General features: G+C 40.8%; 1 long non-coding RNA gene across 6 annotated transcripts in view; it reads left to right on the top strand.

Moving 5' to 3' along the window:
• Positions 1-14,866, top strand: part of LOC139609787 (uncharacterized) — a 207,458-nt gene that overhangs the window by 8,665 nt on the left and 183,927 nt on the right. For all 6 annotated transcript variants that reach the window (XR_011685358.1, XR_011685357.1, XR_011685359.1 and 3 more), the window contains exon 3: positions 3,297-3,353. This is a non-coding gene — a long non-coding RNA (uncharacterized lncRNA). The remainder of the gene's footprint in view (positions 1-3,296; positions 3,354-14,866) is intronic.

Below are 14,866 nucleotides of genomic sequence, written 5' to 3'. Positions count from 1 at the left end.
CAATAGTGGCACTCGAAAGAAAACCTCCCTCCACACCCAAACAAGATGTGTGTCATTGATGGTTTAAATTGCAAAAACATCTTCGTGCTTGCAGACCTGACACATGACCACACAAAATGGTTATCCGGTCACAAGACGACTTCCTCATGAAACGCAAGGTAAATCGCTGACATCTAATTGAATGTTTTAGAGCAGATTGTCTTGAAGGTGTTCTGAAGAATTTAAGCTTATAGCAAGCAGATGTCTTGTAAAACTACAAAGGTTAACTCAGGTTTATTAAGACTTGGGTCTTATTTGTGTCGCTATCGCCGTCGTCAGACAAAGAAAAAAGTTAGAAAAGGTGGAGTCCATTTGGTTTCTGATATAATCAGTAATGTGACACCAAATCTTAAAAGATCAGCCAGGCTGCCAACAAACCACCAGGTTTAATTGTCTTCCTGACGCTGGAGAGCTATTTTTAGCAATTTCACTGTGCTTCCAGATCTCATCATTATTGTAACGTGACAGAAACAATATGAAAGAAAGAGTCAAGTTGCAAGAAACTGGAATTATCCTTTAAGATAAATGGGACCTAAAGCATGTCAGCTCCACCCCCCAGTGTGTCTTTAACTTGTAAGCTAGTGCAGCTGAAACACTGTTGAACAGAAAGAAAACACGGCACAACTGAGGCAGATCACTCCCAGAAACAATCAACCGAGCTCCAACACAACCCAACAATAACAACTTGCACAGAGTTTTTCTCATTTGTGAACGTTTCTATGCTGCTGCTGCGTCTCTGAAGGCCAAACCCAAAAGAGTTTGGGATTCCAGTCAGAGTTGAGGGATGATTAGATTGCTTCACCCAATTCTTCTATCATCTGTCTCCCAGTGCCTTTAATATGCAAATTGTAGGTATGCATAGCTCTGATGCTTTTATTTAAAAGACATGTCCTGAGGCGATAGCAGTGGGCTTCCAGGGAGAGCTCTGTTTTAGCATGAAATAAATAGTTGTTAAAGGGATCACACAAGTTCGTATCTTGGAAGATGAAAAGCTAATTGACATGAATAATTTATATGTATTGCAGTATCTTAAAGATATCAAATAGCGGTGGATAAATAAAACTTGAGTTCAAACATGATACCGAGTGTCGACGGGGCCCTCCGAATATTCAGAGGGAATTACATCTTTCAGATTAGTCGTCATCCTTTAAACTCATAATGGCATTTGTCCTAAGGTCACTCCACTGCAATTATGAAATATTACCAGAATACTCAGAGGTATTAAAATAATGATCTGAATATGAATTATTATGTTGCTCCTGCAGTCCGGGATGGTAAAGTCAATTTTTGGGGGGAAGGAATGAGCAGAGGGATGAGAGTCAAATTTGTGACGTCATCAGAAATAGATGGGGAATGACTCTTTTACAAAGCAATGGACAATTTTATTATTTGACATTTGTTTCCAAAAGCTGCTTTATTGTAGTTTTACAGTGTGTCATTTAAAAACAGGGATTTTTATTTCCTGAATTAGAAAGATAAAAATGTCAGCAGCAGATACATAACAGCACCCCGGGAACCTGGGATGTGTTGTCTTGTTACAGGACACTCTGGCAGAGTGGGAGCCCTCTGTTTGGCAGAAAGTCTCATTTTTACATCTAACATTACTTTCATTACAGATTGATTGGCTGGTTATTTTCTTAATAAAGTATTTAGTCAATAAAATGTACAGGAAGAAGTTGCGACACAACCATTTTATACAAACAGGACAGGAGCTGGCTTGTGTTGTGACTTTAATGTAAAAGTATTATATTTATTATTATATAGTATTTTTGCCATGCTAGCTGTCAGAGAAGCTGGATCAGCATCTGATTTTGTTCACATTTTCCCAGCTTTGAACAACTTCTTTGTTTCTCTTTCCCTTAAAGAAAATGAATCGTGCAGGCTGGTGTGATCAGCTCGTGTTTGCTTGTTTTGCCCCTGATTGATGATTTATTGGCGTCAGAATCATATGAAGCACCTTTTTGCAATTTTGAGTTCTGTGGGTTTTGGCTTTAGAAGGAAGAAAGTTGTTAGTCTTCAATAATGAGTGAAGCTGCTCTTGTTTTGGGGAATAACATGTCAGAAAATGTGAGCTTGTTCCCCCTGAGTTCAGTCTGAGATCCAATCAAATCTCTTTCTGTGACCGACTGACATTTTCCCAGAATGACGAAGCCCGCCCACCAGGCCTTCCACTCAGGCTAAAAGCAAGTGCTCAGAGTTTTTTAAAATTGCATTTTGACCCCAGCATAGAGGAGGTCCACACACTCCGAGTTTAATCCTACTCCATATCTCTGTTGGCATAGTTAGAATTCAGAAGAGCTCAGCTCTAACGGGAAGGCCCTTCTGATTAGAGAAAACCCACAATGCCCTCTGTTGTTGTTGTGAACTTTTGACTGCGTGGGCCGGGCCTCGACAGCGGCAGGCTGCGCTGAGGAGTCGGCAGCGGGGCGGAATATTTGACATTTCTCCGTGATGACAGCCTTGTTACTACTCTTGTTTCATATTGTATGCATCCTCTCTGTGTGAACCCACGTCTCCCATGGCAACACAAAATCTGATTTGGATGACAAATACTTTCCGGCTCTGGAGTGTGGACCCACCCAGCTTGTACTCAAATTGAGGCCTGAGCAGTTATTTTCAAGGACTGTTTGACATACGTGGGGCATGAATTTATTCTTTCGGGACGCAGTAGTGCATGGTTAGATGAAGTATCAGAAGCTCTTTCCTAGTTTACACAAACAACAGGACCTTAGGGAATAAATGTCACGTGTAACCCTACATCAGTGTTGTCATATGAATACTCAAGTTTTGTGAAACCCTTCAGATTCCCTTAGATGAACTGTGAAACAGTGTACACGGGTCCAACAAGGCTGCTCTTCTGAAAGGCTAACCATGTGGAAATACGGGGTTTATGTGACAGTGAACTTTCAGTGTGCATGCAGATGAGAGCTGTGATGAAGTGTGGCATTGTGAACCGCCTCAGTGTACCATTGTGTCTATGCAGAAGAAATGAGATGCAGGAAATTATACTTTTACAAGCAAGACTCCTACAACCATGACTTCTGCAGCTGCTGTGTCCTAGTCACTGGTGCAACTATAGCACCTACTAACTAGCCACTAAGCTAATGAGCTTGCCAGCAAACAGACAGCGAGCTCACTAGCCTGGTAGCTTTAGAACCAGAAATATTTTTTTCTGTTCTTATTTTGCTGATATTTGTCTTTGTATGTGAGTTTTAATATTATTTGTTGTATTTTTTTTTTTGGTCTGTTTGCATTAGGTGACCTGGCGAAGTCATCACCTGTGTGACTACTAGGTGAGGCCAGACCAAGGACAGGTGAGTCTTTGCCAGTGCTGCTGTCAATTAAGTGTTAAAACTTTGTTATAAATCTAACTTTGTAGATTTGATCTTTTGTATTGCAGATTTATTTTGTGTCGGCCTTTATTTTGATGAATCAATAGCCCACCGCTTATGCACTGGCCTTATTTATTATTATTTGGCCTTACTTTAAACCAGCTACATAAGGTGAGGCTGTAGACTGTAGGCTGTTTACAATGTTTCTGCAGTTGCCTAAAGTCGCTCTCACACATTGAATTTATGAATTATACCTTTTCTCACGAGGTCTGCAGCATTCAGTTTGACAATAGATATTGACATTTGAAACGTGAAGTACTTCTGTGTTCAGATTAAGTGTGTGTGAGAGGAGGCAGCTCTTGTTGAACCTGTTGGAAGTACAGATGCTCTGATTCAACAAAACATCTTTAATACCCGCTTGGTTTAAGATCCATGTGACGTCGCAGCGTCGGCACCAACCCCGAGGAGCGCCACATTGATTCATGTGTATTGGTTGGAGCTCCTTAGTGCTTTTTACTTCAAAACAAGTGCAATCATACAACCCCTCTGCTGTTAAATCACACAGCCAGTGTGGTAATATGAAGAAGGATATGTAACCTCACAGCTCCTCTGGACCGAGTAGCAAGTGTTAAATGAGAGAAGTGTGGAGTCTTTGAATAAAGAAATACATTCTTATTGGGAGGTGAGGGGCTGACAATGAACCCCCTCACTCCTAGTTGAGCCTGCGAGAGGCCGACTTGTTCATCCCTTGTTATGCCGCTAATGTGTATGATTTAAGGGGGAATTATGCACATCTCAATGTGCCTATAAATGACATTATTCATGCACAGGTGCTGCACTAAGCAGCTCCTGAATGATAATTAAGATAATCTTTCTCTTTTTTTCTTCCTTCACGCTCGCTCGCTCCCTTTTCTCACGGATCCACTTTGTTCAGGCAATATCTCCTGTGTCAATACCTCGCTAGACTGCAGCCCCTCTCCCCTCAGCCATTGTCTGATCCTTATTCAGCACTAAAACCCGCACTAACAAGTGAGACCACGTCTATGTTTCTCCCCCGAGCCCAACGGTATTTCTGAGAAATAACGTGCCAAGTTGAATTAAAGTGAGAGAATAAAAAAAAACTTTTGCAAGGCAGAACTTGGCTGCAGCGATCCCGAGGGAATTCACTGCGCAATGAATTTCTCAAACGAGAATATGAAGACATTGATGTTGAGCACTTTGCATATGATAAGCTCTTTTTCCATAAAGCGAAATGATTAGTTTTAGAATGGTTAGGAAATGTTGCTGGGGAAAGAGTGTTCCAGGCTCACACATATTAAGGACATTTAGAATACATTAAAAAAAGAGAGAAATTTTGTTATAGTTAGGCGGTAAGTTATGCCAAAATAATGTTTAAACTCAGGTTTTCTGATAAAGCTGCACTAAAGCTAAACTTTCTTTCTTTGCACAGAAAAGCATATGAGAAACATTTTTCCTGATCTGTTTGGACAGTAGCGAAACACTCAGTGCCAAATCTTCGTGTAGAAATGCATCATCACAGAGATAGAGTTAGTGAATCCAGCTTCGTTTGTGTTATTGGGGAACCTGAGGCTGTTTGGGGCTGGAACCCGTCTCCACTGTGGTAAACAGTGAGTGATGATTATCGTCGCTTACCGAGAAGGAAATCCAGCTGTATTGTTTTAGCACAGCCACTTGTTTACATAAACCTCTCTCCAGTGGACGGGCCACACTTTATTCAGTTTTCTTTTGTGTGCAAATCACTCGTTTTGTTTGTATTTTTTCGATTTTCTTGTTGTGTTACGCTCCTAGTCGGCCTTCTCTCCGGCCTATGTTGTGAGGGAAGCCATCCAGTGTCTTTGCGGCCTGCAGCTGGGTTTCATTACCCAGCTTTTGCCACACCCTTTCACTTCAAATAAACATACTGGGTATGTACACCAGAGCAAAGCAGGGACAAATAGGAGCTGCAAATAATTCATAGCATTTGTTTTAAAGTGCTTCAGGTGCCAGATTGGTGGAGTTTACTCCGGCACTGTTTCTGGGACTGACAGGTAAGGTGTCAGTCACAGGAAAGGTTACATACCAGAGCAAGCAAGTGCTGTACTCAAGTGCGCTGTTAAGCTTTATTTGAGTTTTTCCATTTATTCCTGCTCTACATTACAGTCAAGGGGAAATATTGTTCTGACTGATATTGTTTGAGATTTTACATATAAAACAGATGCACTTATAAAATATTGCATCGCTGTAGATTGGGAACAGTAGAAGTTGATGTTGTCTCTTGAGGACCCGTCTGTTTTGGTCTCCACCAACTACATAGGGAAATATTTAGCTGCTTAGCTTTAGCTGCTACATACTCAGCTATGTTCGCCAGCTAACTGCTTGTTTGCTGCTGGCAAGTGGTGTGCAACAGCTTTATCAAGGCTTCTCCAATGAAAACAGCTGCCTGCTGCTACTGGAAACAACACTGATGAGAGCAGTGAGAGCGAACCAAAAAAGTCAACTAAAAGACACTAAAATGCCTGATAGAGCCAGTCAGGTGATGATTATCTGTGGGTTCGTTAGTATAATTGACACACAGTCATTAGACCCATAATTGATATGAAAATATGAATCTGTGCAGCTTTAATGAATACCTTTACTTTTGATACTTCTGTATGTTTTGCTGATACTTACTTACTTACTTGCTATAACGTGTAACTGACTGGAGGTGTTTTTACCTTTAGTCAAAGAATTATGCTATTCTCTCACCTCTGCAGAACATGGCTTTCAAACACTTTTCTGGGGCTGTGACACACTCCACCCATTTTTTTTTTGCAAGTACAGTTGGTAACAGATGGATGTTTGCCAGTTGTTTATAAGAATTAAAGGCCATAAATTTGCTCAGTGGTTTTGCAGTTGAAAAAAACGTCATTGCAATAGTCAACAAGTCCTCCAAAACTAAGTGGCAAAATAAGTTGCTTGTCTTTGCCTTTCAGCATTTTCTGATCTGTTTCTTCCAAAATGTTTATGATGATGTTGGAAAAAAGATTCATATGTGAAACTGTGGTGACTTGGTTTGGTGAGGTTTAGGCACCAAAACAACTTGATTAATGGTAAGACACTCTCTTTTCTCACAGCCAAGTTAGGATTAAAACATAATACAGAATCTAAATCAAGAGAATAATCTGAATTAAGCACAGTTACACAGTAATTAGTGACACTTAACTGACACAATAGGAGCTCCTACAGTACAGTTAAAAAAAAACCTTGGACCGCAGACTACATCTGTCACCACTGCAGTCGCAAAAGGCAGAATTAACTTCCTCTAAAACCCAGATTTCCTCTGCAAATGACACTGAATCATATATATTTGAACTGTGCCTCCTGGCTACAGCGTGTCCTGAAATGTCTTTAATAAGGATGAGGATGTTAAGGGGCTGGTATAGCTCCAGTTTTAAATTAGAAATAACCCGGCAGAACGCTTGACTTACAGAAAAGGTTAGGTTTAAACACAACACATTAATCTCTGCTTCTCGTTTGCACATTTATGGATCTGAGTTAAGAGTGTGTCTGAGAGTGTGTGTTTCTGTGTGTGTTTTCTGGACGGAAACACCCACTGCCATTAACCAAAATATGAAAAAGCAATTACAGAAATGAGTGTGTGCAGGGAGAAGTATCCACTGATATCCTGACTGAAATATAAAGAAGTACATTTTTATATCTGTGGAGGGACGTTTGTCCATGTTATCAGCTTATTCTAAATATGATAAGGCTAAGATGAAAATCAATAATTATCTGTATCATAATACACTCAGAGGAGGCCACACTGTGCAGTGCTATATCAGCACTCTGAACAGCAGCAGGAATGTGCGCACAGGCCTCACAGTTTGTACCTGATTACAATGATAGAGACTCATATCTGTTTTCACCGCCTGTGTGTCTTTATTCCAGTTTTTTTGTGGCAGAAATTGCAGCTTTTACTGATGACAGACAATTTGAAAGTGCCCTTGTTGAATAGTCACAGGTGCCATGTTGTTTGAATCAAGCAGACTAGCTGCAAATAGCTGGACTGGTTTTTATTTTTTCTAGTGTGCAGGAAGAGAGCACACAAAAGTCTATTCAGAATGAAATGCTGTTTTATGTGGCCATTAGCAGATTGGAGTTTTAGTTACACAAACCTTTTACAGAGGCAGCAATAATCTCATTGGCTGAGGTAATCCGCACTGGGCGGAGGCAAAGATATAAAGTTTTTCTTTTCTTGGCGTGCAGTTTAAAGGCACCCTGTGGAGTTTCTCACCACTAACGGCGCTATGGAGCTTTATTTTTATGAATGGCTTCCACATTCTGATGGGTTAACGCTATTCCACTTATTGATAGTTGACTGAGAAACATTGCATTGCACCAGGAACAGGCAGAAGAAGACTGCTAGTTTGCAAACTTGAACAACAAGATTCTCTGGTATTAAATTTTCCTTAAGAGCTCATGATTGTTGAGCGTCCTGAGGCTAGTTTACCTAGAGGCTAGCTACAGGCTGGTATGGATATGAACTGAACTGGGAGGGTTAGACTATCCAGGCTAGGCTAATTAACTTTCTTTCAAAACTCTCTTGAATGGGCTTTAGTTTTGTCACTGTTACTAAAAGTTGCAGTATTGTCTTTTAGGGCTCATGATATAGGCCTGCAACTACCAGGCAATTGCATTATCTATCTTTTTTTAAAGACATTATAAATAAATGAATTACTTAGTCTATAAGATACAGGAAAATAGTCGAAATGTTAATCACAATTTGTCACATCCCTCTTTGTGTTTGGCAATTCTGCTCTCTAAATAAATGTGTTTTACCTATGTTGCAAGACGGACTTTGTGTCCTGTACTTGGCTCTATCAAAGAAATGTATGCACATGTGAGTGCATGTTTGTATCCTATCATTTTCAATATCCCCATCTCTAAGATCATAGACAACAGAATCAAGCAAACATTGGAAGGAGAGATGTGTGCAGGGGGGATGAAACATCTTTGTTCCCTCTGCTCTTTAGAAAGCTTTAGCCGGGCCGTCTTCACTGAAGCGTACAGGATGTGCCTGATGTTTCCTTGGCAAAGGAAAAGGTAAAAATAGAGAAGATTCATCTGGTTTGAGTTCTGCAGCACCACATTACTTTAGGGGTAGTTTTTTTTTTCCTGCTCTTTTTTTGTTCAGTGGTCCTGGGCCTTTTGTGTGATTGAAGCTCAAACGGACCAGGAAATGCAAATAATCCCGGTTCTGAAGACGTCCAGTGACGTGATTGTTGGGACGGTACGAGGAGGCTGGCTGGCTCGCCACATTAAAGGCAGAGTTTGAGCGAGAGATGAGTGGAGACTGGGTTAAGTTAAGCGAGAGGAGAGGACTTCAAAGCCTGCTAGGTTCGCCTGCCATATTGAGAGTGACGAGATGTGTCTTTTATTAATAGCATTCACCAGAGTTTCTTGTTTCTGCTCTCAACTTGTTCCATTGTTCTACAATCACCACATTGTGGGACAGAATGAAAGGAGTCTATTCAAAGCTGCAGAGCAAATTACACCTTGATTACAGGCGAGGCAGAGAGTTGAAGGATTTTCTGTTTGTGATTGTTTGACGTGTGTTTTATCTGATTTTACCACCTTGTTAAAAGGACTTCATATGTGCGTTTTTAATTGTAGGGGGACCATTAGGAATAAATGCACATTTTACACAACATGATGCATCTACTAAATGTTTTATATATACTGGCTAATGTGGTTGCTAGTCTTTCCTGGGGTCTGTTAATACACACAAATAACATCACAAAATCTCAACTGTAATACTTTAGAGTTAAAAATCAAGAGGAATGTGGAATACAGAAGACACAATACAGAAGACACAACCCAAGAGGAGATAGTTTCAAAATGTGGATATTTAGAATTTGGACATTGTCATGACATTTATTACCAAACTAAGTGGTTCCCAGCTTGGGGATGGATACACCTCAAAGGGATCACAGAGGAATCTGAGATGATTAATGTGATAGGAAAGAAGGAAAAACACATTTGTATTATTTTGTATTTGGATTTTTGGACATAGTCTTTTCAGATAAGTAGGCATAAGTCTGCTGGAATATTTCTACTGGACCAGAAAGGATTCGGATTTTCTTGAGGAACTAGTTTTTGTGATAGTCAGAGTTTGGTCTTGAGGGGGAACCTGAGAGTCGGTGACGTGTTCTGTCAGTATTAATATGGTATGAAGCACACAGAGCTAATCTGGCAGCTACGAGGTCTTGTTGTCCCTGAAATGTGATCGGCATGTCCTGATGAACTCTCTTGTTTGTCTGCGTCGATGTCACCTAGACATTTATTGCACTTTGGATTTATAGTAATTCCCCTGTATCTTATCAGCAGATGCGGTCTTTGTCAGGACAACAGGATCACTGTGGACATCCAGTGAGAGCAAAATCTGTGTTTGTGTGTTACTTCATCTTCCTTCTTCTATCGACCCAAGTTTGGCTCTGCCTCCAAAAACTACTCAATTATCATAATAATTTAGCAGCAGTGGTCTTCATTCATATCCACTGCTGTACAGAAGTGCATCAGACAGTATTTCAGAGATGGCTGATTTGCATATTATGATGTGAGCACTGCCCATCATCCCTTCTCCTCATTAAACATCCGGTATCTCGCCTTCTTTTCGTCTGTTTTTAGAAAAGGGAAAGCGGTAAAAAAAAAAATCTTGATTCAGCCGCTTTAATTCTCTTCAGCAGACTTGTAATTGGTGTTTACGTGATTGGCTTTTACTCCGTTCGCTGCTTTTCCCATAAATCCTTGTCAATCTAAAGTCAGTCTAGCATGTTATCAAGCGAACAGAAACAAATAATGCCACAAAACACCACAGTAAACATTCCATAATTGACTGTTTAGGAGCGTGATCATCAGTTAGGGTTTGATTTGAGGATGTAATCTGCTTTTGTGGATGCCAGGCCATTCAACCAAAATGGACACGAGAGTTAATGCAGCTCTAACCTCTGAGCCATTTATGCTTGTTGAATGTACTTGTAATGATTAGGTTTGAAAGAGCCATGTTTTATCATCGGCCAACACAAGAGTTGACAATCTTAAGACCTTCAACTAGAAATAATTAGGATCTATTTGAATGCTGAGTGTGGTGCACAGTGCTTAGACAAGAGCTAAGCTTGTTAACGAATGTGGTGGCAATTAAATGGCTCATCCCACCCCACCCCACCCCCCCTCACAGTTTATGGTTTTTTATCACCTGAAAATTGATTATAATTCTCAGCTTTGCTTGACCATAAAGTTTCAAAATCTCTGCCAGCATAATTGAAAATGCCTGTTGTAAAGCAGCGACTGAGCATTGTTTTTGTGAGGTTTCAAATTGTTTCCCCACAAAAGACCAAAAGTATTTTTAGTTCCCGCAGATCCCACATGAAACCTGAGCTGGCGACATGGTTAAAATTAGTCCGTGCTGCTTATTTGAATGTTTTCCCCCCTTCCTCCTCCTTTTTAATTTCTCCACATAGTTTAACATTAAAAATCAGGTCAACCTTTAAGATTTATGAGCAGAGAGGAGAAAAAACGAATTAATGGTATGCTATTTTTATTCAGTCAGTCGTCTGTTAATTTGGTATGACCTTAGTCAAAGGCGGTGAAATAACAAACTCTACTTACTTCTTCTTAAGACCAAACCCGTGGTCCTCCCATGTTGCTTTGCTGAGGATGTGAGAAGAGAAGGGCCCGCTGCCAGCCTGCGTTTCTCTAACTCTTATCTGCAAAACTCAACACGCAGGATTTTCAGAACATCAGTGGCACTAAGAAACTAATACTCTTTCATCTAATTTCACAGCGTATTGTTTCAATTAAGCATTTTTTTATTAGTTGATTTGAAAATCTGTTTTAATAACAATAAAAAGGCTGCTTTAGACACATTCAGAAAATAAATCCTGACAGCCAAATGAGGCTTCTCATCAGCCGATGATGTCAAAGAGGTGGCGAGAAATGGTGACCATAAAGATTGCCGCGTCTTCTCTGAGCGTCTTTGTCCGTGAGCCAAAGCAGAGGTGCGTCACCTCCTTTATTTCCCACCTTTTTCTCACTGATGAGTTCCCAGTGTGACTCTCCTCATGACAGCATCCAAACTTTGCTGCCTCAGAGGCCAGAGTGCTCACAGCCCCCCATTGAAGCATCCCTGCAGGGGTTTTCTTCACAGAGAGGCTAGAGGGGAGGGGGTGAAGGTGAAAGTTTGGCACCCAGCGACAGATCTCCAACAGCGGAGGCCTTTGTTTCCAGGTTGCTCACACTCTGAAACGTGGTGGAGCCAGGTGGCCTCTGACCTGACCTCTACTCTGAGAGAACCGGTGGGCAGAGAGGCTGAAGTAAAAAAATGAAAGGAACGGGCAAACTTGGTTGGAAGAAAGGACCAGAATGGAGGAAGGGGAGATTGTGGGGGGGTGGCATGAAACAAAGTGTTCAGAAATAGGTCAACCAGTATCTCATTTTTCTTGCTAAGCTTGTAATCACCCTTGACAGGCACACTGTGGAACGGGCTATTCAGTTGGAATTCAGGGCTCATCGTTGAATTACAGACCCCAACCATCCGTCTCATCACGTAAGGGAACATTTAGAGGATGGAAGTTCTTTGTTCTTTCTTTGTTTTGTTGCTGATGAGTTACCTGTGTTGGTCTGTTTTAGTTGGGACTGTCTTTTAGCTGAAGCACCATGATGTTTTTAGTGTCTCCACAGAAGAAATAAAGGAGATAGTGTTGATGTTTTGCTCAAGGGCATCTTTAGGGAAGACAAAGGGTTATTCATTCACTTCTCTAGACCCAAGCAGCCATCCTTTGACTTCACCCAAAATACAAGAAAAACATATTTTCTGTAAGATACAGATAGTTTTGGGTTCAAGATCCATAAGATGAAGCACAAATGGATTTCATTCACATCATTTAAATGCTGAAATCTTAGAGACCTTTATCTCAAAACCAGGCAAATAAATCCAGAACTGTTTGCATGCCTTGATGCCACTAAAGGTGGATGAGAATATGTTTATTTCTAATTAGGTTGAACTGAGCCTTAACTCTTTATATACATATTCTATACCCGGAAATCAATAAGATGTATATGAATTCCTCACAGAAATAGATCAGAAATTCAAGCAGCCTGGAAATAATTGTGTGCTGCTGATGAATGTTCATCAGGAAGCCATTCGCCATCTCGCCACAGATTTAAATGTGATCTTGTTAAGCCACCAAGGGACTGAATCTTGCCCATGGGTGGTCAAAGGATACTCTGTCGCTAATGAGGTGTGCACAGGCCCTGTGGGTAATGGCAGTGTCACGCCAAAGCTTTTTGACACCTCAGGGCAGCCGTACAGTATGGCCCAGGCCTCCGCTGTCGACTGGCATTCATTTGACGCTGAAACAATGAAACACGTCGACCATAAAACTGGGTTTTCATTGGTAGTTTTGATCCCTTCCACTCTAAATACCCATTTTAATATGCACTTTACCCATTATGTCTGTGTTAATAAGAAGTCTCTTTGAGAATGTGCCCATTGTTGAGTGAGTCTGTTAATTATGACAGCTCAAAGTGCTGCTGTATTCTACTGACTCTTCCTCATAAGAAGCATGATTATTCATCACCATGATAAGAATTAATATGCAGCAAGGCATGCTCCCCGAGAAATATTGTTGTTTTTTTCTCTTCCACTGAATTTGAATGCTCCAAATTACACATTCAATCCATCTTTGTTTGTGTATTTAACCCTGTTAAACATGGCAGCACTTTGTGACTTTTAAAGACCCGTGGCTTATTGGACTTGGAGCTGGCATCGCTAAGTGACAATTTGGATTGTGTTTGCTATCAAATAAACACTTAATGTATCTGGGGATGTAAACAAATGTTCATGCATCTGCTAGAAATAAAGCCGAGCTTCAGAAAAGCATTACAGAGCTTTCAACTAAAATGACACGAGCTCCGAAGTATTCACACCCAGTGTATTTTTAGATGAGTAGAACAATGCGTTATAGTCATTTTGTGATGATATAATAGATTGACCTCAGCTGAAGAAGGTTGGAAAGAGAGCAGCACAATGAGGGATGGTCTGTAAGCCCTGGAAACCATAATGGTGAGGGGATCAGAAACCCCTGCTGTTTGTATCCAGAGCATTTAATCAAACTGGCATTAGTTCAGCGCTGTAGCTTAAACTTTGCTTACCTCCCAATCCCGGCCAGGAACTTCATATTGTTGACAGTAGCTCCGAATTCAACCATAGACTCAGCAACTAAAAGGATAAGATGGGCTTAAAGGGCTTTTTATAACCTGGCTATTCACCCTGATCCACTGTCAGTATGAAGGACACACTGGCTCCAACACCTGGCTGAGAGTCCAGGAAGTTTCCAGCCAGGACAAGAGAGACATTTCAAATTAACATGAAGATTTGTTGACGGCAGATTCCCATCTCATTTTTTATCACCATGTGAGCTAAGTGTAGTCTCTTTGATTAAACACTCAAATCTAATGTCCCTGTCTGGTGTGTTATCAAGCATTTGAACTGAAACCCCTAAATAGCACTGTGTTAAAAATGCTGTTGGTTGTTCCTAGTGCTGTGATATAGTCTGGGCGCACCTTCTATTTTTCTTGGCTTATTCCAGCTCTGTTTTTGGACATCAAGCAGCACTTTGCAGGGTCTGTTGATAAAATAATAGTTGTTGCTGCTGGAGATGTGGTAGTAAATGGTGTTTATCGTTGTGTCTTTGCTCTTGATGTCTGTGTTGGGATTTGACAACACATTTTTCTTGACCAGTCATGACTGACAGCGCTGCTTGCACAGTGTAAAAGCACGTCAAACTTGTATTTAGTATCTCCTTCGTAGCAGGGCTGGCAGCAATAGTACATTTGGTTTCATTAACTCCCTGTTGTGGAAAAGGGGCAGTTGTGTAGACAAAGCAGCGGAGGTTTGAATCTACTGATTTTTCAGCATGTCATCACTGGTCTGTCTGGTTTGCAGTTTGAACTTCCACCATTCAGACTTGTATATAATGTTGCATAAATGCCTTCAAACAATCACAACATCAGCAACCAGAAAATAAAACAGGAGCAGCATCTGATTGGCTGAAAACCAATTTCAGCTGGATGCAGCAATAAGACAAAGCTTCCATCAGATCAGAGCATTCATATGATATCCCTGCAGCCAGTTCAGAGGCTGCACGGAGCAGTGTGTTTGTGCATGTTTGTCAGCATTTGTGTGTATATGTGAGTGGTTACGTATCCGCGATAATATAACTGAGAATCATGATGCAAGCTTTTCGCCCAGAGTGTTTTTGAGCTCATTTTCAAATGGTAATTTGCCTTATCCGAAGCAAACTCACTGACTGTAAGTAAGTGATTATTTGCATGGCTGACAATCATTCGGCATGCCTGCGGTCTTTTTCCAAACTGCTCCAGTTTGTCCAGTCTTTGAGGAAAAAAAAAACTACTTGGGGAGGGCCAACTCTCTTTGAAATATCCTTTCATTTACC

The sequence above is a fragment of the Trachinotus anak genome, unplaced genomic scaffold (genome assembly GCF_046630095.1).
Source record: "Trachinotus anak isolate AG129_WGS33_773 ecotype Australia unplaced genomic scaffold, CSIRO_AGI_Tana_v1 ptg000026l, whole genome shotgun sequence".
Taxonomy (NCBI): Eukaryota; Metazoa; Chordata; class Actinopteri; order Carangiformes; family Carangidae; genus Trachinotus; species Trachinotus anak.
The sequence above is the reverse complement of the archived record's forward strand: the minus strand, read 5'-3'. Positions and strand labels throughout refer to the sequence as shown.